Here is a 24,687-nt window from a genome sequence, read left to right on the forward strand (position 1 = left end):
TGTGGTTCCTCTATAGAAGGGATACAGGTATGGGAAAAAATGAGAAATAAAGTGTAAAAGGGGAAAGAGAGAAAGTTGCAACGATAGAGTAAACTGGTAAAAAGAGAGAGAGTTAGACGGAGAGAAAGGGAAGGAGAGAAAAGGGATATATAAAAATGGGAAGGACAAATGTAGAAATGGAAAATAAGGAAAATAAGTAGAGAGACAGAGTAAATGGGAAAAGAGAGAGAGAGAAGGAAAAAATAAGAAGACAAAGACAGAATCTCACGACCACGAACCAGCCGATATGGAAATATTTCGTCCGCCTTGAGTTCACTCTGCCGAAGCTAATAACAACAATAAATGATTGATTGATTTGTTGTTTTAAGTCCACAGTAAGGCTAATCGGGACTGGACCTACAGTTTAAAGTGTGATCCGAACCACTATGTGCCTCCACCGGGTATCGAACCCGGGACCCCTTGATTACAAAGCAACGATGCGCCATCGGGAGGCCCTAATAACAACAATAAAATTTTGCAGTGTGTGTAATACCAGGATCTACTATTTTGAAGCATTGCCATACGCGCAAAAGCACCAAACAATTTTAACTCGGAAAAAAACTTGAATATTTTTTTGTGAAAATGTATGAATTTCATTTCGTGTTCGCTGATTTATGATTTCCATCTGCAATCGCACACACACCTACTTGCTCCCCCCCCCCCCACCTTTCCTGGCCCCAGCCAAAAAATTGTGGTTGCGCCTGTCTCAGACACAAAATCAAGGTATCGTCTCGACCTTGGAGACAGAGGCGGCGCCAGAAAATTTTGACAGGGTGGGCAGGAGCCAAATATTGATAAATTAGGGTGGGCAGATATAATGTTTAAGAATTTCACAAACACGTATTCTCTCTCCCCCCTATATCAAATTCCTTTGCGTTTCTTTCGTCTTTTCTATTTGCTTATTTATCCTTCGTTTTCCGCCGTTTCCTCAGGGGCGCCTCAAGTATATGAGCGCTCAGCGAGCAACGTGATCGCTCAGCTACTTGACGCCCAAATAGGCGTTGTTCGGCGAGCGCTGCTCACTCGATCGCTGAGCAAACTTGGACCTTGTTGACTAGAGCTTTCATTTGATTGATTGATTGATTTAGTTTATTTTACTTCGCGTTTTGTGCCTCTTGGCTAATTTGCGAAGATGGGGATGAGTGATGAAATGATGAAATTGATGAATGGACATTCACAAACAACCAAGCCCGACCGGGATTCGAACCCGGGACCCTTGGCGTTGCAGCGCGATGTGCTAACCACTCGGCCACAGGGTCGGGCGACTACAGCTTTGAGCCACAGAATATATCGTTTTTGTGTTTCGATCTCGTGAGGCAAAGGGAAGAAGAGGAAAACTGTATGAAGATGGCAGGTTGGTGGTCAATGAGGAAAATTATGATTAACGGCTTGCGATATAGCGTATTACAGAGGAAGTTCAAGTAAGAGGTAATGTAATATTCTAGTTTTTGTAATTGTATGAAAATGAAAGTGTTGTTTATTCCAAATAAAATAATAAATATTAAATACACACCGTAGTTTTGGAAAGTTGTGCAAGGGCGTGAAAATGAAAATTTCTATAGTTTTGTTCACATCAACTATTCTATTTCCATAATTAACAGCTTTTCAAACACCGACATTTTGTCCACTCGACGCAGCCACATTGATCACAGATTATTCAAAGGCACTGATTTTGATCAATGAGCATACAGCGTCAAGTAAATGATCTGTCTGCTTAACGACTAAAAATCCTGCTCAGCGAGCGTCGCTCAGATAGGGGAGACCGGGGCACATTGTCACAAGGGGCACGTTGTCACAGTAGCAATTCTGAGAAAAGCCTAAACGTCAGCGAGCTGGTGGTGGTTTCTCTTTTACCTATTATATATCACTTCCAACTGTACTCGTTTAGAGGTGTGCGGGAAACACGTGGCTCAGTCAGTTGAGCTTTGTCTGTTTTCAGTGCTTCAGTGTAAATTTTTTGAGTCCTGGAATTTTCCTAGTGTGTGTTCGTGAAAGCGTGAGCGGTAAGTATTTTCGTGTGTGTTATGTAGGTTAGAAATAGAGCTTCATAATGTGGTACTCTGAATGCGCTTAATCTTATTGCTTGGTACAGATATTTTTTAAAAAGAGGAACTACGACGCGTGGGGCAAGTTGTCACAAATAAGACGGGGCATGTTGTCACTGTGACAATGTGCCCCACTGTGTGTTAGTCATGATACAAGTGGTGTATTTCTCTTTTAATAAGTGGCTCTGTTGCTTCGCAGATGGTGAGAACATACAAGAGAAAGACTGAGAGGAATGCCCCGCCCATGGGAGACCTACTGGCTGCAGCAAGAGCCGTGAAAAGAAACGACAACCCCGTATCTATAAGTAAACCTGCCCAAGAATTTCATGTCCACTACAGAACATTTGCGAGATTTTTTGCATGTGTTATAGATAGAGAACTACAGTCCGGGCAATGCTCATTCACATTGGATTATTCAACATGTAACAGAGTATTTGCGCAACATGAGGAAGACTTACTGCAGGGAGGTTATTGCAGCATGACACCGCAAGAGCGTCGGCCGCTTGCCGGCCCAGTCATGCAACAGGTGCCGGCAAATTGCGTAACAGATAGCCCGTTACACAAACCGCTTGTTTTGTAATGTTTCCACTTTTCACAATTATAGTTACAATTACAACTTAAATAAGCACGTACCTTGTCGTAAGGATGCTGGAAAAGGTGTCCTCTAAAATACAAATATTTCTGGCACTTTATTTTTGACATGTAATCTTTCTTAGACACCGCGAGAGCGTCGGCCGATTACCGGCCTTGTCATGCATCAGGTGCCGCCAAATTGCGTAACAGATAGTCCGTAACAGAAACAGCATCGCGGCGCATAAAGCAAACCGAAAGTGTAAAATTATATTTAAAACTAATAATAATGATGATCACTAACCTTCTGTGTTATAAATGATGTTGAAAATGACCTCCTTCAACACCAATACATTTCCGGCATCTGCGTATGAAATTCCTCTGAACATCCATAAGCTCCTCAGGTGTGATTCTGGCAATTTCTCTTCTTATATTTTCTTTTAAATCCTCTATTGTACGCGGGTTATTCTGATACACTTTGTTTTTTAATGTTCCCCATAAATAATAATCACAAGGAGTAAGATCGGGGCTACGAGAGGGCCACAACTCAGTACTGATAATTCTGTCCTCAAAAATCTCGGCAATAAAATTAAGTGATTTATAAGCAGTGTGAGCAGTAGCAGAGTCCTGCTGAAAAAATGACTGCTGGCATTCAATGTCCGTTAATTGTTCAAAAAAAGGTTGTAGTATGTCTCTTCGATACCTTTCACCATTGATAGTACCTTCATAAAAAATAGGCCCTATTATTCTGTGCGCATTCAAACCACGCCACACACCAATTTTTGCAGGATGGAGCGGAACTTCATGCACAAGGTCAGGTTTTTCTGCGCTCCAATAGCGATTGTTTTGTGAAATAACTCGGCCATTCAATTCGAACCAAGCTTCGTCTGAAAATATGATTAATTCTGGATTTACTCTGCCAGCAACAATATTATCCAGCATCCAGTTACAGAATCGAACTCTAGTCGCGTGATCGCGCGGTTGCAATTCATGAACCACTGTAATTTTGTAGGGTTTTAATCTAAGTAATTTAGTGGCATTTCGTGCTGAGGATTTTGAAATGCCTGTTTCCTGAGCAAGCCGACGGAGGGATTTTTTTGGAGTATGTTCAAGTCGTTCACCAATTTCGTCTAGCTTTTCTTCCGTAAGAACACGTCGTCTGGAAACACGTTTCTTAGGTTCAAGAGATCCTGTCTCTCGTAATCTTTTAACGAGGTTGTAAACAGTATGTCTGTCCGGAACAGGATTGCCAGGAAATTTTCTTGCGAATTGCCTGACTACTTTTCTGCAAGAGTTCGTTTTCACGTAAGTATCGTACATAAAAACTCTTTGTTCAAGACTATATTTGTTTGGCGGCATAACTAATGAATGAATAACAATTAACACACGATAAAGCACTAGCACTGAACAACACGAGTACTGATAAACGCAAACCGAAGTGAACACGTCTAAACAACTGGTAGCCGACAGCTGTCGCATTCGCGTAGTATCGAGAGGCTTCTCGCGGCTTACCACTACTCCGATAAGCCGCTGACGCTCTTGCGACATCTGAGGAATTTCGCTTCTAGCGTCGGCTCTATAGACACTGGATGGACCAAATTTTGAGGGAAGCACAACAAAAGACTACTCTATGAGGATATGTAATGCTCCTGCCGCAACTTTGAAAAAAAAAAAAATATGGAAATTACGACGTTCAGAAATTTTGCGTAATTACGGGGAAAATAGAACTTTGGGATTTGGCCCCCGTTTCCCCCTGGACTCACAATTGTCGGAATTTACATAAAATGTTGCTTTTTGTTCATTCTTACATTTAGAATTTAAATTTCTTAAAAAGATGCAGTTGTTGAGCAGTTATAGCCTTTTATATTCAGTTTATCCCATAGTAGCAAAAGGGGAAAAGTGCTTATTTCAAATGGCGCTCTCAGAAAGAAAAACGCACACAGTGTATGATCGCTACTTTACTTCAAAAATATTCACACGTTAAAATTAAGTGACACTGTTAAATAATTCGTTTATCTGCGCTTTCGTATTGCATAATAATGTATACGTAACCTCCCCCCTCGAAAATCTTGGGCACGCCACTGACTCTAGTGTTCAAAAGGATTAATCTTGTGTTATCTGCAAAATAAGAGTCACGGTTTTGTTTATTCGAAGGCAAGACAAGAATGAAAAATTGAATCCTTTATGTTGGATGAGTCATTGCTGTCAGAAGCGATATGGGCAGAAATAAAGTGCCAGAAATATTTGTATTTTAGAGGACACCTTTTCCAGCATCCTTGCGGCAAGGTACGTGCTTATTTAAGTTGTAATTGTAACTATAATTGTGAAAAGTGGAAACATTACAAAACAAGCGGTTTGTGTAACGGGCTATCTGTTACGCAATTTGCCGGCACCTGTTGCATGACTGGGCCAGCAAGCGGCCGACGCTCTTGCGGTGTCATGCTGCAATAACCTCCCTGTAGTATCATACCTAAAACAAGCTTCGGACATATGTATAGGAATATTTTTGCAATTTATTAACTCTAAAATCACAAGAAAGTTGAATGCCACTGGCAAATTTCGTGTGTTGGAAGTGTAGGCCCTATCTTTTGCGAATGTTCTTATTGAAACAGTTTTCTGTAACCTTTAAGTTTGTAGTTTTGCTTCATTAGCTACTCTGTAAGCTAGTGTTGTTTTCATGAAGTTGTGGTTTACCTACAAAGATTGATGTAACAATATATGTATCTTTTGGGATGAAGAAAATATACAGGCCCACCTACTTTATTTCCTGTTTAACTAGCATAATTTACCATTTAATTTAATTAGCTTTTAAGTCTCTTTTACATGCTAAGTATTTAGTGCTAGTAACATTTCCAGTCTTTTTCTAGGAGTTGCATTAATAATATATACCTATTTAATGAAACTGCCACTAGAATAGCATGAGACAACTTGCCCCAGATATTGTGACAACTTACCCCGCATATGGGGTACATTGTCACAACTGTATTGACCATAAAGAAGAGTTAATAAGTCCAGTTCAGGATGAGTTACATTGTACAGAGGAACATATATTGTGCACAAGATAACTAAGTACATTTATATTTGCATGTAAAAAATTATAATTCTCGGGCTTACGTGAGAGCCACAAAAAAATAAAATTTGAAAATTGTGACAAAGTGCCCCGGTCTCCCTACTTGACGCCCCCCTGCTTACATTACCCCCTCCGCCCTCCTCTCTCGCTTTCACACACACATGGGCGAGTGGGTAAAAACTTCTGATCAGAATTCTCTCTATCCACTCCAATCTAGAAAAAGTGGCGAAGGGACTCGATGTCTTCACCTTCGTAAAGTTTCAAATACTGACTATTACCACACGAGCGAAATAAGTTATCCATTACCCAAAACGCTAAGTCACGAATCGAAGTTCTTGTTCATATTATATGAAAATAACGCGAAGATGTTTATATACATATATTTGCTTGGATTTTTCCTAATATTTTCTTATCATATCATGCATGATATTGTACTCGCACCTCGGTAAAAGTGCACTTTGGCTGAAGATCGGTATTGCAATACTTCTACTCACAGAAGTGTTAACTCGACAGCAAGCCTTATGTTTCAAGTTTTAAATAATGAATAAAATGAATTGTGAAAAGTTGGTATTATCAGCCACCATATTTTGCTACGGTTTTCTCTATCTAACTCGGTGAACTAATTATAGATTCAAACACAGGATGAACATTTTGTGAGCCTTTATAGTATCGACAATATCAATACGGAATCAAGACAATAATATATTTTTATTGTGGAATTCATATTTTTCTAAATACTTATTAATACATCTTGAATTTGTTCAGGTGGTCAACGGGTAGGCAGAAGATTTTTTGGTCACACGCGCCTGTGTCGATCTCGTCTCGATTAGGGATGGCCAAACGGATCCGGATCCGAAAAATCCGGATCCATTCGGATCCGGATCCGGATCCAAAAGTTACGGATCTGGATCCGGATCCGGATCCGAGAGTTTCGTATCTCAATCCCATTATAATATTACCACACCTTAAAAGGTATTATGATCTTCGATTACAAAGAAATTTTTCATTAGTTAGTCCTACAAGAATTTTTTTCAAGTGTTGTTCCTAAAATACTTTGCTACTCATCGGCTAACACACTCGTGCACAAAAATAATCTTACTTGTTTAACATAAAATGTCAGAGGTGATTTTGTAAATGCCATTGAAACGAATATGTATTCATTCGAATGTATTGGAAATGAAAACACACATAAATGTGAGACATTCCATTCCAGGATGAAACCTTTAACACATATAACAAGATGGAAATGTTATACAAAAATTATACAATTGTTCTACAGTTACAGTTCTACAAATTAAAATAAAACATTATAATATATGCAGTGTTAAATAGTTACAAAGTGTAAGACTAACAAGGGAGGTTATCTAAGTGTCCCCCTCCGATTTCCATGAAACTTGGCAGTATAGTGGGGCCCAAAGGAAGAATCACGTGTTTTTTTGTTTCAGCTAAAAAACTGTTTTAGAGGGCAAAAGCCCCTCAAATGTCAATATGAGGACAAATTGAAGTGAGGATCTGACCCCTGTGTCCCCCTCCGATTTCCATGGTACTTCGCAGGTGTGTGTATAAACGGGCCCAAATGAAGAAATACGTGTTTTTTTTTGTTTCGGCTAAAAAACTGTTTTAGGGGGCAACCCCCCCCTCAAATGTCAATATGAGGACAAATTTAAGTGGGCATTTGACTTATGTGTCCCCCTCAGATTTCCATGAAACTTGGCAGGTGTAAAGTGGGGTCCAAAGGAAGAAATACGTGTTTTTTTTTGTTTCAGCTAAAAAACGGTTTTACAGGGCGAAACCCACTCAATTGTCAAGATGAGGACAAATTGAAGTGGGGATCTGACCCCTGTGTTCCCCTCCGATTTCCATGAAACGTGGCAGGTGTATAGAGGGGCCCAAAGGAAGAAATACTTTTTTTTTTTTCGGCTAAAACACTGTTTTAGGGGGCAAAACCCGCCTCAAATGTCACGATGAGGACAAATTGACATGAGGATCATCTGACCCCTGTGTCCCCCTCCGATTCTCATGAAATTTGGCAGGTGTATAGAGAGGCCCTATGCCCCCTGTTTCTTCCTATACCATATTTACGTGGTTTCGGGGTCAGATCCCCACTTCAATTTGTCCTCATCTTGACATTTGAGAGGTGGTTGCCCCCTAGAACAATTTTTTTGCCGAAACAAAAAAACACGTGTTTCTTCATTTGGGCCCTGCAAGTCTCATGGAAATCGGAGGGGGAGACTTAGACCTCCCTTGTAAGTGTATTAATTAATTACAAATCGCGCACGCGCGCACACACACTATATATATATATGTGTGTGTGTGTGTGTGTGTGTGTGTGTGTATGTATATTATATATATATGTATATTAGGAGGTAACAATATGTTATAAGCGCATTCTTACTTTCCAAAGAAGTGCATTTGGGATGGCAAAACGGATCCGAATCCGAAAATTCCGGATCCGGATCCAAAAGTACAGGATCCGAAAATTCTGGATCCGGATCCGAAAAATTTTAGGATCCGGAACCAACCGGATCCGGATCTGGCCATCCCTAGTCTCGATATTTACGGACAGGAGCGGCTCAAGATAAAAATTTCAGCAGGGCGAGATGAATTCTTGGCTACCCCCCTTAAATTTCTATCCTGCCACTCCCAAAACTTTCCCCCACCGTCAAAAGAAAAATTACCCTGCTATTATTTACGTTTTTAACTAGGAAAAATAGTAGCCTAATTTTTAAAAAAATACTGTTATTGTTAAAGAACACGTTTATTGTAGTTTAGTATTTATTCACACCTACATAATGATATCAGATTAAACAGTTAGTCCTTAACTTAAATAGCTACATAATTTTGCAACATAGTTATTATGTTATGAAGCAGTAATTTCAATTTATTTCTGTCTGCACAAATCCAAGTATTTTTAATACATACATAATTAGAAATAAGGTTCTGGCGCTATTCAAGGGGTCTCTGTACAGTGGTGGAAAAAAGTTCTTCCCCATAAGACCTTAATGGCAGTAAATAATGCCGGAAGGGTAGACAACACACATTGCACCATTAGGTGATCGGGTGATTCTGTCTGTCTCAAGAGCAACTCGTCTTTCATGCAAAAGCCAACAGGAACAGGAAATGTAGGAAAGTCACGTGACTTGTCAGGTGGAATGTTGTTCGTCAGAAAATCGCCTTTTCTCAACCCAGGTCGCAGAATCGACAATAGCTACACGTTATATCCTCGAAAATGATTTCCCTAAAGACGTTGAAAGAAACGCTAAAACAATTCTTGCCTTAATTACTGTATGTGCCGCAGTAGCACAGTCGTTAGGGCGTTTTATTACCATGCGAGAGATCTGGGTTCGATCCTCGGCGGGGGATAATCGGGATTTTGTCCACCTGTTCAAGCTGCTTCGGTGCCCACCCAGCGTCGTATAAAGTCGGTACCTGGAGGAAACTCTGGGGAAGGGAGGGGGGGTATGGCGGCCAGGGGCGTGGTGCTGATCACATCATTCCCACCTTCCGCCTGATGAAGAAAGCGTGGGGCCCTAACTCCACTAACTCCACACCCCCTGTACGCCTTCATGGATTGGTGCAAAGCACAAGGTAGGACTTTGCATTTTAATTTACTATACATCCCAACTTTGTCGTAACAAAACTTCCCAATCTCTACGTGGGCTTTCTTCCAAGTTCCGTAGGGATGTGAATAGGCTCCAATATTTCTTGAGACAATTCATACATGTTATATTTCCTTATAAGAACAACAGGCGATATATATTTTGTGTTTTTTTTTGGCGGGGAGGTATAATCCAAACATGTGAGGTGATCCTTTTCCCACTACTCACTCCATTCTCAGAAATAAATCGCAATTCCAAACACTGAAAATGCAGCACTTTCTACATCTTAGCCTGCAAAATTCTATATAGTAGCAAAGTAATGTGTGGAAAGAGAAAAATTAACGATTTGTAACGGCACTCTGGAAATCTTTTACAAGTAGTTTATTTTTTTCAATTTGAACTGACATTCACAACATTCATTAACGATTCCAATATTGACAAAAGAATAGCTTAGGCGTTCTGCTACTTTCAATTCTTGATTATCGTAGTCACCGTAACTCTCTCTCTCTCTCTCTCTCTCTCTCTCTCTCTCTCTCTCTCTCTCTCTCTCTCATCCTTCCCGATGGCGCTGTAGTAGAGGAGTCGCATTGTAATCAAGGAGTCCCCTGTTCGATACCCGGTGGAGACACAGTGGTTAGGATCCCACTTTAAACTGTAGATGCAGTCTCGATTAGCCTTTGTGTGCATAAAGTGGACTTAAAATACCAAATGAAAATAAAAATAAAAATCACCGTAACTCTCTATACAGCCAGAGGATCCATTTTTGAAACCTGTTGAGGCTTAGATGTAGCATTGCATTCGTATCATTACCCATCATCTTCGTCATCGCGATTATCGCAAGAGGTAAAAATGCGACACAAAATAACCCAAACAGAAGCTTGGAATCAATCTGAATATTGGTTACGTTGGATACGTGGTAGAACTGTTTTAAATATCACTTCCTGTGATGTAATAGGGTTTTTGATTAAGGACCATTTGTATAATGCATATCGTTGATGCGAACAATAAGTAGTTTCACGTTCACCACACTCTTCGGTTGTTTAGAAATCGTAAGGAAGAAGGATCTCTAAATTTCCGCTTTCACATGTCAATGAAACTTTAAAATAAGTTCAGTGTAGGTCACAAAAGAGATTTACATATTGTTATGATATCTTTTAAACACCACGAAATCTAATTCCGATAGAATACGATACTACTCCTTACGTTCCTGTAAATGTTCACCATTAGTCTGGCGAAAGAAAGTAACTAAAATTTCCGTGTTTCCTTGAGGAAAGATAAGGCGCCTGCTTGTAGTAAGCAAGCACCAACTGCTTTGATCAGTGACCTTCACTGCCAGAGTGACTCACAGCAGGCCTGCGCTCGTTCCAGTGTGCGTATGAAACAGGTATTTTATTTCGTTCGTTCCAATCCACAGTTATATCAAGCTAACATTCTAATATTTTCGTAAAATATGTAGTAAACAAGTTGTATACATTGCGGTTTTCTAGAGTGTTGTTGCCTGCTATTTACACGCGGGAGATGGGGGTGTTGTAAACATTTCTGAACCCAGAGGTCGAGCACGAAGGAAAAGTTGTGTAAAGCATTGGAGGCAATAACAAGGTAATAGAAGTTGAAGGAAATGCTGGAATAAATTATATCAGAACTTGAGTAAAAACAGTTCTCATCACACATAGGGCTATCAGATCACTCGTCAGCGGAAAGTAGGACAAATTGTCTCAAAATGTTGAACACGATCGTATTTGCAGTAACTATAATAGGTTACTAGGACATCTTAGCATATAACGAGAATATGACACATCTTCAGCTGAAAAATTAATGTTGAAGTGAACGGTTGAGTTCGAAATTCCTCAACTGCTAATTAATAGCACGGCTGTATGTGATTTCAACTTGTGTATGTAAGACAGAACGTTGTTCGTCGATGTGGGGCCAGGAAGAGAAAACAATCCATGAATTCGGGAAGGAAAAAAATCACAATTTCGTAAACAAAGTCTGGAAGTTCTTATTTATTAATATGTAAAAAAACTACTATACACTGGGAAAAAACAGAATTGTGTGCCTTATTTCTCCAATAACGAGAAAAATTACTTGTTACTTCGAACAAATTACCGACACTTATATCGATAAAACTTCACAAAGTAAGCATTTCTATACATATATCCGGACTTTTTCGGATCTTGAAAATCGTGAAGTAATTTCTGAACTGGGATTGTAATTGTTTTTCCGAACATCCAGTAGCAACCATGCACACTCTTTGATTTAAGCATACTTCCCCAAGGAACCACGATATCTCAGACTTCCCTCAGTTTTTCTGTTTCTCCATCTAATTTGAAGTTACGTAATGCTCAAAATACGTATAAGACATTTGAGATTTCTTTCAAATTCCTTCCGGACGCCAGACACAACTATAAAATGTAGGACACGTCCGGAAATAAGATTGATTCTTATAAGTATTTTTATTTTCTTATTTAGCGTCGTTTTTCTTTCACCTCTTGCTAATCGCGACGACGAGGATGAGTGATATGACGAAATTGATGAAGGGGCACTCACAAAGAACACCCATACGCACGACGGGATTCGAACCCAGGACATCAGACATCGTAGCGCACTGTGCTAACCACTCCGTCACGGACGGAATTCTTATAGCCCTAATCGTTCCTCAAGCATATTTCCTATCTTTAACTACATACGAAACATAAAGAACAATCTAAATAAACAGGTGCCAGTTCACACTCTAACCGTAAAAAACATATGCATGTGAAAATGCAAAATAATATTTATTTTTAGGTAGTTGTGATTTATTATTGTATATTAAAGAAATATATTAGTGATAAAATGACGGAAGTAGAGGAACATCTCCAATGAAACACTCATGCCTTATGGATATTTTTATTTCTTGCCGAACAAGGTTCCGAGTTCGAGTTCCGACCAAAATGGATTCATTGTGTATGTTCATTCATGTCTTTAATGTAATCATAAATCGTCGTCATGAATAATTTAACTTCAGAGGAAGAAAACTGAGGTAATTACTAATAAAGACAATAACAAAACAAATTTGATCTTAAAGCCCTGGCTGTGCGCTACATATTCCATCACGGGGATCATAGGCGTGCGCCCATGGGGCCAGGGGGAGGGCAAATGCACCCCTAATCTTGGACGTCTGCAGATTTTTTCCACGAAGAGACAAGCAAGGTATTTTTCCATGGGGCATATTACCCCGATAATAGTGTTGCATTATCGCATTCCTGCATCCTCATTATAATAATTAATGTAAATTATTATGACTGAAATCAAATTATACATGTGAAAACGTACTTTTTGGTTGACATTCGTTTTCTAAGGGGAAGATGTGGCAATCCTTGTCTCCCTTTTAGACATCTATGCCCTTATATTATTATATTTTCACCTAGAAATTTAGGATAGATGAATCCTATCGCCGTTATTAAACTATATTATACTCTTAAAGAAAATTAAGTATTTTCAAGCCGATGAAAGTTCAAGGCAACTACGGGGGAAGAGGGTGCAGTGGCGAAACCACAGCCCCCCACAACCTTGAACGGAAATCAATTTTAGGGGGCAAACATGGAAGTAAAGGAAAGCAAGAGTAGCAGAATCTAAGAGTAGCAGGACAAAAGGATACTCAAGATGGATTTTCTTTTCACGCCTTTCTTGCATTATTTCTTCCTGACTGCCAAGAGCACCTGCGGGGGGGGGGGGGACAGAGCTGCAATTGTCCCCTTGATTTCAAATTTTATACAAATATAAATACCTTTTGTAAAATGTTCTTGCTCGCTTCGCTCGCAATGTCTGCTTTTCTTGCAGTCTAGTCAAGTTCAGAGCCGTAGCTAGGGGTCGGCGGGAGTTAACCCTGGACGCCAAACGATCTAAATGAAAAAAATTGTAAAAGAGAATAATATGGCGCTCCATGAATTTTTTTTCCCATATTAAATCGACATTGTTTTCATTTTGCAAACATTTGGATCTGAAAATTTATTGGTCGCTTTGCTCGCAATTTGTTTTCTGTAATGCATTTTATATTACCGAGGAGAGAAGTACTGCTGCTAAAAGGTTTTCTCTTAAGTGCATTGATTGATTGATTTGATTGATTGAGTTTATTTTACTTCGCGTTTTGTGCCTCTTGGCTAATTTGCGAAGATGGGGATGAGAGATGAAATGGATGAAAATGGACATTCACAAACAACCATACCCGACCGGGATTCGACCCCGGGACCCTTGGCGTCGCAGCTAACCCTTGGCGCGATGTGCTAACCACTCGGCCACAGGGTCGGCCTCTTAAGTGCATGAACAATTGTTTGGAGGAAAAGGAACGCGCAGATTTGAGAGACAATTTATATGATTTTTACTGTTGGTATATATGTATATATGTGTGTGTGTGTGTGTTGTATATATATATATATGTATCTATGTATTTATATGTGTGTGTGGGGCGGGGGGAGGGGTGTATATATAAATGAAATAAATGAAATTACGTTATTCTTTTCCGGCCTGAAATATAATCAAGGCTATTCCCCTCTAATCAGAGGGTCTGCGCACGCCTATGACGGGGACTGACACTTTACGTAGGTGTAGACACGCTTCGTACAATTTGATGATATCGCGATTACGTAATGGATGTGCAGCCACTTAACTGAAGCCCCCAAAATTCATATTTTATTACTAAATTGTAAATTAGCATAATATCACATAGTTTACCTATTCATAATATGCGCCGCTTTGGTGCACTTTGTGGATTGTGCATTAATCAACATCAGGTTAATCGCGGCAGGAAAAGTGGAGGGAAAATTACAATGAAGCATAACGAGGGGGCCCTTGGTTCCCGATTAATGAAACTTTGTCTACATGCAACTGAGTCGCTGCGTGAAATCGCTGAAAATGTAATATATTAATTTCTTAATTTTGCTTATTTTATATTGCTTTTCTAGCACTTGGCGTCAACAAAGGCGATGAGGATGATTAATGAAGTTATGAAATGGATGATAGGACATGATGATCCATGTCTTACACAAAATTCTAAGTTGGGACTAACGAATATCGATTCGTCTTATCATTTGTCAAGTAGTTGTTTTTAACTCCAATCTTTTTCAGGGACTTCTGGGTTGACAGCATGTGTGTTGCGCGATGATGATTCGACGAAAACCACCATTTCAGTTAACTTTCTTGACAATGACTCTAATATCAGTAAAGAGAACATTTTCTTACGAATAGCTGTTGTTAAGAAACCAATTCCTGAAACTTTTGCTTGTGGTCTCACGGCACCCAGCTGTTGTTTGTTATGGCTGGGCCTGGGGGTATGACTCACGCTGCTTTCAATACTCAATCATTCCCGAGAATCCAGGTCCGCCAGGCAAACCCAAGCGACAATATTGTTATTTGGGTTGCATAGACAACAGGCTTTAAGATGTTACGATATCGTAGGTCTCGTGGCCCAAGAACTATTTTCCATGACTGTACAATCCTTTTCGATCCTCAAGATGGCGAAATCCAGTGACACTTTTTTTTCGTGGTCACGATGTTTTGCTGGAAGCTCCAAGTCCCAAACTGTTTTCAGTGTCACGACTCTTGTCTGAAAAGTGGGTCAATGAATAAGTAATTACCCCCTCTATTCTGTGTAAGTTCGCTCCCCACTCCGCAGGTTTCAATTGTTTCCCTTCCCTACGCAGAACTGACGATGTTCACTCAGTCCCGACAAGAGCGAAGCAACTGTTGCCAGAGCCTTGATTTTTTCGCGGGATTTCAGCGATGAAAAGTATATTGATATCCACCATCACAAGGTCAGATGATCATTTAATGAGGATGGTTAACCTTTCGCTCAAGAGATGGCATTGCGTGCAGTGATATCAATAATACCAATTGTGAGGGGGATTCTAAGCTATTAATAGATATTACTATATAGTTAACGTTATTGTAATTATTGAGTATATAAAACTATATTTGTAGGCACATAACTGCAAACTATGTATATTCTTCAACACATTCGATCACATGGGGACATGGAGTTATTTCGTGAATATGTTGTTAAATGTTCTGAAATATGGAAAAAATATGCAAAAATAACTAAAATGTGTAAAATATGAACCAAAACCTAATATATGTACAGTGTCTCAAAAGTTTTAGGACAACGACATTTTAAACTAGGCAACCCAATTTACACAAGCAGTTGGAGGGTTGAGTGCAGATTTAGGCTCAATTTCAGGGTTGCCACATGCACAATAGATATTTATAAAACACGCGAAAGAAATATAAACCAGTATTATTGTATAAAATTATTAAAAATATCACTATTATATCGCAAATGACAAAATTCTTTCTGAAAGAAAAAAAAATAGGTTTTCTAGTATTTCATCGCTGATGAGTCTACAGTAAGGAAGAGAAGGGAGAGGAAACAAAAGGTCACAAAGGAGAGGAGAAAGAGAAAGCGAAAGGAGAAGAGGAAAAGTAGAGGAGAGAAGAAAGATAGGATAGACGAGGAGAGGAGATGTAGTGAGGAGAATGGAAAAAGATTCGAGGAGAAATGAGGAAAAGAGAACAAAGAAGAGAAAAGAGGAGGAAAACGAGAGGAGAGGATAGGAGGAGACGAGAAGAGGGAAGTGGAGAGTAGAGTAAAGGAAAGAAAAAGAGAAGAACGAAAAAAGAGAGAATAGTGCAGTGGAGTCGGAAATCTAAGACAGGAAAGGAGATAAGAGGAGTGGAGAAGAGTGGGATGGAGTTAAGATGCGAGAAAAGTAGGGAAGGCGATATGAGATAAAAGCAGAACGGAAAGAGGGGAGAGAAGGAGAAGGAACTGGAGAGAAGAGGTAGTTGCAGAAAATATCGTCTGAGCGTCAAGAATGGACGCATTGGTCAAATTATCGACATGAAACATTCAATAACATTTTGAAAAGTATTGGAGAATATATTAGATCGGTGCGAAATGCCTTTTGGCTGAGTTCAGAGCAAATTAAAATCTTCCATGCAAGATCTTTGATTTTACCTGCGATTACACCACTAAAAAAATGAACGTAATTTTTAATATTTATAAGAATTATTCAATTTTCCTCCTCCGTGACCTCCGACTGCAGGACGGCATGGATTCGAGTCCGCCTATGCTCACTCTCTAGGTTCTCGGCCTGTGTATGGAACCGGTGGCAACCCACCATCGTGAAGAAATTGGGGAGCTACGAGTGAGTAACGTAACCCGGTCTCGGAAATCTCCTATGGGCCTTTTCCTGGGTAAACAAAAAATAATCGATCAGACAATTCGATTATCGAAGGCGATAAAATAACCTCCGGTTGACCAAGTTGCCAATATAAATAAATGGAATATAGATTTTCTTCGAGCTTACATTGTTAAAAAAGAGCGGATACACGTATTACTATCCCAATAATTATTCAATACGGTTTTTTGTTTGTCAGGAATTATCACTTAAACTATTGCATGTTGAGCTGGTGCCTACCTAGCCACCTCTGATGAAATCTACCATTCTTCAGATTCTCTTTAAAATTCGACTCTGGTCACTTGTAACGTGCTGGGTGCAGACACTGTGCATCGAACCACAGTGTTTTGCAATAAGAAGCGGCCTTGAATAGCGTGAGTGAGTCACTTTGATCGCGAGCAAGCTAGACTACCAAACTTGTCTGCCTTTGAAAACCAAGTCATTTTTTTTTACGGCTACCGAACGCGATTGCTATTGTAGAAGTATATATTCTCTCAAAAGAGCAAGAAACGAAATTCGACCAATGTTCTCCCGTCGTTTAAAACCAAATATTATCTATTAATCGAAAAGTTCACTATTGTCAATAAACGGTTTAACCTATCTGAGCATAAGGTGAATGTAAATACTAAATTTAATAGAAAGGTTCTCCAAAATTTCCATTTCACTGTCTACGTAAGGTCAGTACCCAGGGGAGGGGCCATGTGGGCCATGCTTCCCCCTCGAACCCTAAAATATTTAACTGTGAACCTATAAATAAATAAATACGAAAATAACATCGTCGATTTTTGAAATGTGTAAAAAATTCAATTTTGCTCTTGTATACATGAATCTGTTTCTTGCGCAAAAGTCTTCAAGCTGCAATATTGGGTGGTTTTAGTTTTATAATCATTGATGCAAGGCTACCAGACGTCCGATTCACCGATTTAGTCAGGACAGTCGTTACTTTCAATACCTGTCCCGACTTTTTCGAACTGCAATCGTGATGCGAAAATGTGTTTTTATTATTGTTTTCTTTTTGTTAACTCACAATTAGACATGTTCATTATTATATGAATAATTCTAAGTACGCAACATAGAATTATCATGACTTTTTAATGGCGTTCGCACTATTTGAACTATTTTGTAATATCTGTTTGTCTGTCTGTCTCTCTCTCTGGTCTACGTCAATGACAGAAAAGCAAGCAATATTCTTATTTATTTTTAACCCAATTAAAGGAAAGTGTAAGCATTTAAAAGAAATAAAAAATATCATCACTGTTGCTCTTCCTTAGAAATTGTTGTTCTTCGAGGAAGAAAAATTAGAAGGATTTAGTCCAGCACCTTAACACAGTGTCCCACGAGTCTCTCTGGACTAACACTGTCAAATGTGAAGTGATTTTATGAATAAAATTTTCCGCCTGTTTACGTATAACGTTGCACAGATTTGGTAGTTCGCAAACGGTGTAATTATTTCGTGTTATCTTACGAAACAGCAAATACATTTCATAAGACTGTTCTGGACACAAGACTTGCATCAGTAAACAAGCATTTTGTCTGTTACAGTATCACAGGAAAAGAACATCGTCCTGTAATATTCAAGCCTCTAGATATTTTCCATTAGTAATGTCTAATCACAATAATAAGTTAGAAGAAATAACTCGCATTTTCACAACTACCAATAGTCTCGTTTTTAATTACTTCGAAAATTATTTCTCGAAGATATCGGTTATGCTACAAGAACGCAAATCAAAATTAAAGTAAAAGTTCAACTACACGTATACCAAACGACATTTACAATATTGGAGGGACAGAATACTTAAAAAAAAAAAATATTGTTTCATTCGAAGGTAAAGGCGTAGTGCAGTGGTTCTTCTACCTGGTGTAAGGAGCTAGAAGTTGTAGGGTAGTGGTTACCGTTCAGGATTGTCAATCTGATGGTCGTAGGTTCAAACCCTTCCGCTGGCAGAAAATTTTCGTAAGTTTTAGACATATCCCATTGTGTTCATTGTCCACGCCATGTGAAACGGAATGATTCAGTTTGGAATTAACGATGGGGGAGGGGAAATATTGAATTACAAAATTTCCATTTCAACGAACCGAGAAGTGGAGAAAAATTGAATAATTCTTATAAATATTAAAAATTACGTTCATTTTTTTAGTGGTGTAATCGCAGGTAAAATCAAAGATCTTGCATGGAAGATTTTAATTTGCTCTGAACTCAGCCAAAAGGCATTTCGCACCGATCTAATATATTCTCCAATACTTTTCAAAATGTTATTGAATGTTTCATGTCGATAATTTGACCAATGCGTCCATTCTTGACGCTCAGACGATATTTTCTGCAACTACCTCTTCTCTCCAGTTCCTTCTCCTTCTCTCCCCTCTTTCCGTTCTGCTTTTATCTCATATCGCCTTCCCTACTTTTCTCGCATCTTAACTCCATCCCACTCTTCTCCACTCCTCTTATCTCCTTTCCTGTCTTAGATTTCCGACTCCACTGCACTATTCTCTCTTTTTTCGTTCTTCTCTTTTTCTTTCCTTTACTCTACTCTCCACTTCCCTCTTCTCGTCTCCTCCTATCCTCTCCTCTCGTTTTCCTCCTCTTTTCTCTTCTTTGTTCTCTTTTCCTCATTTCTCCTCGAATCTTTTTCCATTCTCCTCACTACATCTCCTCTCCTCGTCTATCCTATCTTTCTTCTCTCCTCTACTTTTCCTCTTCTCCTTTCGCTTTCTCTTTCTCCTCTCCTTTGTGACCTTTCGTTTCCTCTCACCTCTTTTCCTTACTGTAGACTCATCAGCGATGAAATACTAGAAAACCTATTTTTTTCATTCAGAAAGAATTTTGTCATTTACAATATAATAATGATATTTTTAATAATTTTATACAATAATACTTGTTTATATTTCTTTCGCGTGTTTTATAAATATCTATTGTGCATGTGGCAACCCTGAAATTGAGCCTAAATCTGCACGCAACCCACCAACGGCTTGTGTAAATTGGGTTGCCTAGTTTAAAATGTCGTTGTCCTAAAACTTTTGAGAGACACTGTACAAATATTGAAATTAAAAACTGATTTTTTTAAGTTTACATGCCATGATGCACAAAGATAAGATAAAATGTATGTGATTTGAGCTTCGTACATAAATATGTATTTACATATAAATCCGTTCCCTGATCCTTACATAAAATTACGAGCGCTAGTTATGAGAATATTTCTTTCTCTTCTTAAATCTCTCTCTCTCTCTCTCTCTCTCTCTCTCTCTCTCTATCTCTCTCTCTCCGTGTCCATCTCTCTAGCTTTCTCTCTTTCTACCTCTTTCTTTCTCTCCTTCTCCGCCCTCTCTCCCTCTCTCTTCTCCGTCTACTCTATCGTTGCTTCTTTCTCTCTTTCGCCTTTTACGTCTTATTTCTTTTCTATTCATATATCCTTTCTGCTCTTTCTATTCTTCTTTGTCTCATTCTCTTTTACTCTATTTTATTTTCCTCTTTTCTTCTCTTTCTATTCTCTGTATTTTGTTTGAAAAAAATCAGCAGAAAATAAGTGTAAACAGCAGGGACGTAGCTAGGTTGATCAGTTCGGGGGGGCCAAATCTAAAATTTGTTCCTATGCAAATATTACCAGACAGTAAAGTTAAACAACTCTGTGTGATGCACCCCCCCCCCCACCCACACACATATATATATATATGTTTATATGTACATTATAATACATTATAATATTGCTACATATATAGTGCATTGGTATATAAAACTACTACGAAGTGTATATAATATATATGTGAATACTGGAGGTCAAATAAACATTAGAGTTCAAGAATTTTCAGGAAGCAAATCAATTTATGAAAGTACTACTATTAAACTATTACTTTACAGTTTTCTTAATGTATTTTACTTTCTGCCTGTCTCAATGACAACTTCTTCTTTTTTATCGAATCTACTGTGGAAGTGCTAAGCTGATTTCTTGACATCTGATAAGTTATTCTGTGCAGGATTTTTCCTATTTAGCTATTCTGGAGAATCCTCCTGTGGACTGCATTATTGTCTGTCAAGATATTTGATATTAAGTTTCCGGAAAGACAAAACTACTACATTTATTTTCAACACAGCTACAAATGCAACCATCATGAGGATTCTTCCAAACCTACAGGTGAAAGATCCTCGCCGATGGTGTAGTGGTAACGTCGTCGCCTTGTAATCAAGGGGTTCCGGGTTCGATATCCGGTGGAGATAATGGCACAGTGGTTCGGATCCCACTTTAAACTGTAGGTCCAGTCCTGATTAGCCTTTCTGTGCATAAAGTGAAGACAACAAATCAAACAAACAAACCTACAGATGAAATCTTACACATATTCATTTTTCAGAATTTACGAAATCTGCTTAGCACTTTCAGAGGAGAGATGTTTTTGAAAATTCCTCTCTGCTGAGACATGCAAAAATCAGTAACGTCAACGATTCATTCTTTCAAGCAAGCAATAACAATTTTACTTTCACGAGTCATTATGTAAGTAAACTGCTACATTTTCTTCGTCCTCTTGCATCTGCCCCACCTCCCTCCCCCAAAGCCCTCCTGCCTCTTCACTCAAGTTATTCCTTGCTCGAGGGCACCGAGGTCATTGGACCGTTCTGGTACTTGGCACCCTGGATAGAAGCAAAATCTAGCAGAATGAACAAAATGAATCGGAAACAAAGATTTACTGGGGAAGGGAAAATTTAACCATATTTGCGTATTGCCTTTCAGAAACTGTGCTCTCAAACAGCAGGGGTACAACCCAGGGATAAGTCTTCTCTACCATTTGATTGTCATTTCCTTCCCTTTATCTTCCTCATCTTTCCCTTGTTCCCTTAAAGCAAGAAAGACCGCTCCTTGCAATTTGTCAGGTTCGACAGGTGACGACTGTCCTCTCGCAGGAATATTTTATGACAGGCAGTTCAGAGAGTATTTGGGACGCATTGCCGCCTTTGGTTGTCCGCAACCTTCGCGCCAACATTTGTTGAACAAGCTTGTTGTATTGTCTCCATTCCAGCTTTGTGCTGGTCTTAGGACCGCCTTGTGCCTTGTCAAGACGTTGCTTTCCTGAAGATAGAAGATCGCGTTTTATTCGTATTTCTGGGCCTCCTCGATGGCGCAGTGGTAGCGTCGTTGCCTTGTAATTAAGGGGTCCCGGGTTCGATACCCGGTGGAGGCACATAGTGGTTCGGACCCCACTTTAAACTGTAGGTCCAGTCCCCATTAGCCTTACTGTGCATAAAGTGGACTTAAATCAATAACTCAATCAATCAATCGTATTTCTGGCTGCGAATTTAGGCAGGGACGTAATGATAACAATAATAGGACGTTACAAAATCATATTAATAATAGTAATAATGATGACGCCTTTAACATTGAAATTATTTTCAAATTTAAATTCCAGCAGTATTCCAGCGCAAGCAGCACTTTACATTACGCGAGTGATTTGTAACTCTCCTCCAGACACAAACGTACGCAGGATTTTCTTTCGGAGGGGAGGTGGAGAGAGACAATATAAAATATTTGGTAATTACCACTTTTGGGATTCCTTTTTAAAGTTGTTCAAAGAGAGAAATGGTATCTAGGGTCATTTTAGGGGGTGTGGGGGTTGCACTTACCAATTTGTTTTTTTCCCCGAGTTCTTTACAGATATCATTTCAAAATTTTGTTTTTCTCAAAGTTTCGGGAGAGTTGTAGCCTCATCAGCTCCCCCATGTGTACACCAATGCCTCGAGATGTAATAGGAAAAATAGGACGCGTGCCACTTTTCTTTCGAAAATCATGCACCTCTAAACTTGCACCCTGCATTATCGCAAAACGACGTTGGTGGTTTTTACAAGTGTCATGAAGACACTGACTTAGGTATTTTCACACTTTGTTTATTTCTGTCTCAGTTCGTGTTATCAGTAGGGAGCGCGTTTATAATAGCCACAAACCATGCTAAATAGACAGGTAAATTGGCGCCAAAAATGACAACTTCAAAAAGCCCAAAAGTAGGTAGTAAATATCAACTTGTTATTACCTTTCTCTTCAGTTCATTTGTGAGTTTTCCTTCATTAATTGCCATTTACTTTTATTCTATGTATATTTTATTTTTCAAATTTTGTACCGCTTTTTTGTTACTTTTAGTTAATCGCAATGTTGACGATTATGAATGACAATTAATGAAGGAAAACTCGCAACCGGCCATCACAATTAGGCCTATATGTAATATGCAGAATATTATTAGCGACTCAAATATTCTGGTTTTTCTTGTTGTTTTTTAACATTCTCAAGAATAAATTCACATTTTTGCTTTATATTGCATATTTCTTATAACGACACGTTCACCACGGCGGGCCTCCCAGGTGTGGTTTACCACGTTCCCTTATAACCAAAGAGTGCCAGGTTCAAGTCCCGATGGAGGCACATTACACAATGGGTCGGAGTCCAATTGACATTATAAATCCAGTTCCAATTAATATATTTGAGCATAAAATGGACTTTAAACTATTTTTGATTACGATGACAAGTTATTGTAATAATGAAAGAAAATAATATCTCCTTCAGGATTCAAACCTAGGACTCAGTTTTACAGAAATTGTAGCCTAATCTCTAGGCCAGTGGTTCCCAAAGTGTGCGCCGCGGCGCCCTGGTAGGCTTACGGGGCCGCCGCGTGATGTTCCAATATTTTCAATGAAATTCAGTCATCGATATGATTGTTCCAAATACATGTTCTTATTTTGTACTTGTTGCATAAAAAATGTTTCTGAATTTTAAATATGTTTATTTTTTAACTTAAGGCAAGCAACGTAAGCACACTAACAGAGCGTTGCAAGTGTTAGATAGGGCCTCCCCGGTGGCGTAGTGTTAGAGTTCGCCACCTTGTAATTAAGGGGTCCCGGGTTCGTTACCCGGTGGAGTCACATAGTGGTTCGGATCCCACTTTAAACTGTAGGTCCAGTCCCAATTAGCCTTACTATGCATGGACTTAAAACATCAATTCAGTCAATCAAAGCAAGTACTAGATACGCCTACATTCATTACGTAGGCGCTGTGGAAAAATCTTGAAACACGAAGGGTGCCGTGAAACGAAAATGTTTGGGAACCCCTGCTCTAGACAGTGGAAATAGCTTTGTTCCTTCGTTCGTCAGTGCTGTATATATTTTTTAAAACAATGCAAATATAGGTAAAAATTATTTCTCCGTTCTGCGAGGTATCGGTAGACCGTTAACATCTGCTAGCAATGCCAACAATGCATTAGTGTACATGTTATTATCTCGGCTTCCACTCTCTCCGACATTCATTCTAAACCATGGCATTACTTATTTAATTTATTCCAGTGTTCGTGGTGGAGTGGTAAGCGTAAAGGGCTACGAAATCAGAGATCCCATGTTCAAACCTCCACCAGCCATTGGTGACTCATTCTGTTTGTCTATGCTCCCATCACTTTTCCATCCGTCCATCATTCATCAATCCACATCGACTTGTCGTAAAAATTAACCTACGAGATAGGAAAAAAGGCAAAATAGCCAAAATGGAAACCTATTGAATTTTAGCCGCCTCAGTGGCTGAGCACGTTAGCTCCCGAATTACGATTTTGTCCCCAAATGTTCTACGTCCTCTTCATGCACAAATAGGAGGCCAATCGGGACTGAACGTACAGTTTAAAGTTTGATCAGAACCACTATGTGCGTCCACTAGATATCGAACCAAGGATATATATGGAATTATATGGTGACGACATTACCACTACGCGATGTCCTCCCCTGGACAGGCAGGCGTGTCTTTTGTTACTGTCCATTCATTAATTTCTTGTATCACCGTTACATATCTTTGACGAAAATCAAAGTACATTCAGTGTTCGAATTAAAATGGGGGGGGGGGTGAGTTTTTAATTTAACTCCTGACCATGTAAAGAATTTACCCTCATAAGTATATTCTAGATCATATTTTGCCATTGCTCAGAATTTGATGCAATCATTTCTTTCAATTTCAAGTAAATGTTACATTAATATCAACATATATATTGTCAGTTTCTGAACTAAATTTTACATTAAAATTAATACTGTTGTTGGTTTGCAAATTACAATATATATTTAATGAGAAAATATTTCCTGATTAATTTGCCTTCCTCTAAGAAAAATAATTCTGATATTAAATAAAAGTCCACTGAGACGAGATCAG

At 39.0% G+C, this 24,687-nt stretch overlaps 1 protein-coding gene across 1 annotated transcript in view; it reads right to left on the bottom strand.

Moving 5' to 3' along the window:
* Window positions 1-24,687, bottom strand: part of LOC145997128 (carboxylesterase 1E-like) — a 293,171-nt gene that overhangs the window by 235,120 nt on the left and 33,364 nt on the right. The window lies entirely within an intron of this gene.

Source organism: Lepisma saccharinum, chromosome 13 (genome assembly GCF_977018435.1).
Source record: "Lepisma saccharinum chromosome 13, izLepSacc3.1, whole genome shotgun sequence".
NCBI classification, from domain to species: domain Eukaryota; kingdom Metazoa; phylum Arthropoda; class Insecta; order Zygentoma; family Lepismatidae; genus Lepisma; species Lepisma saccharinum.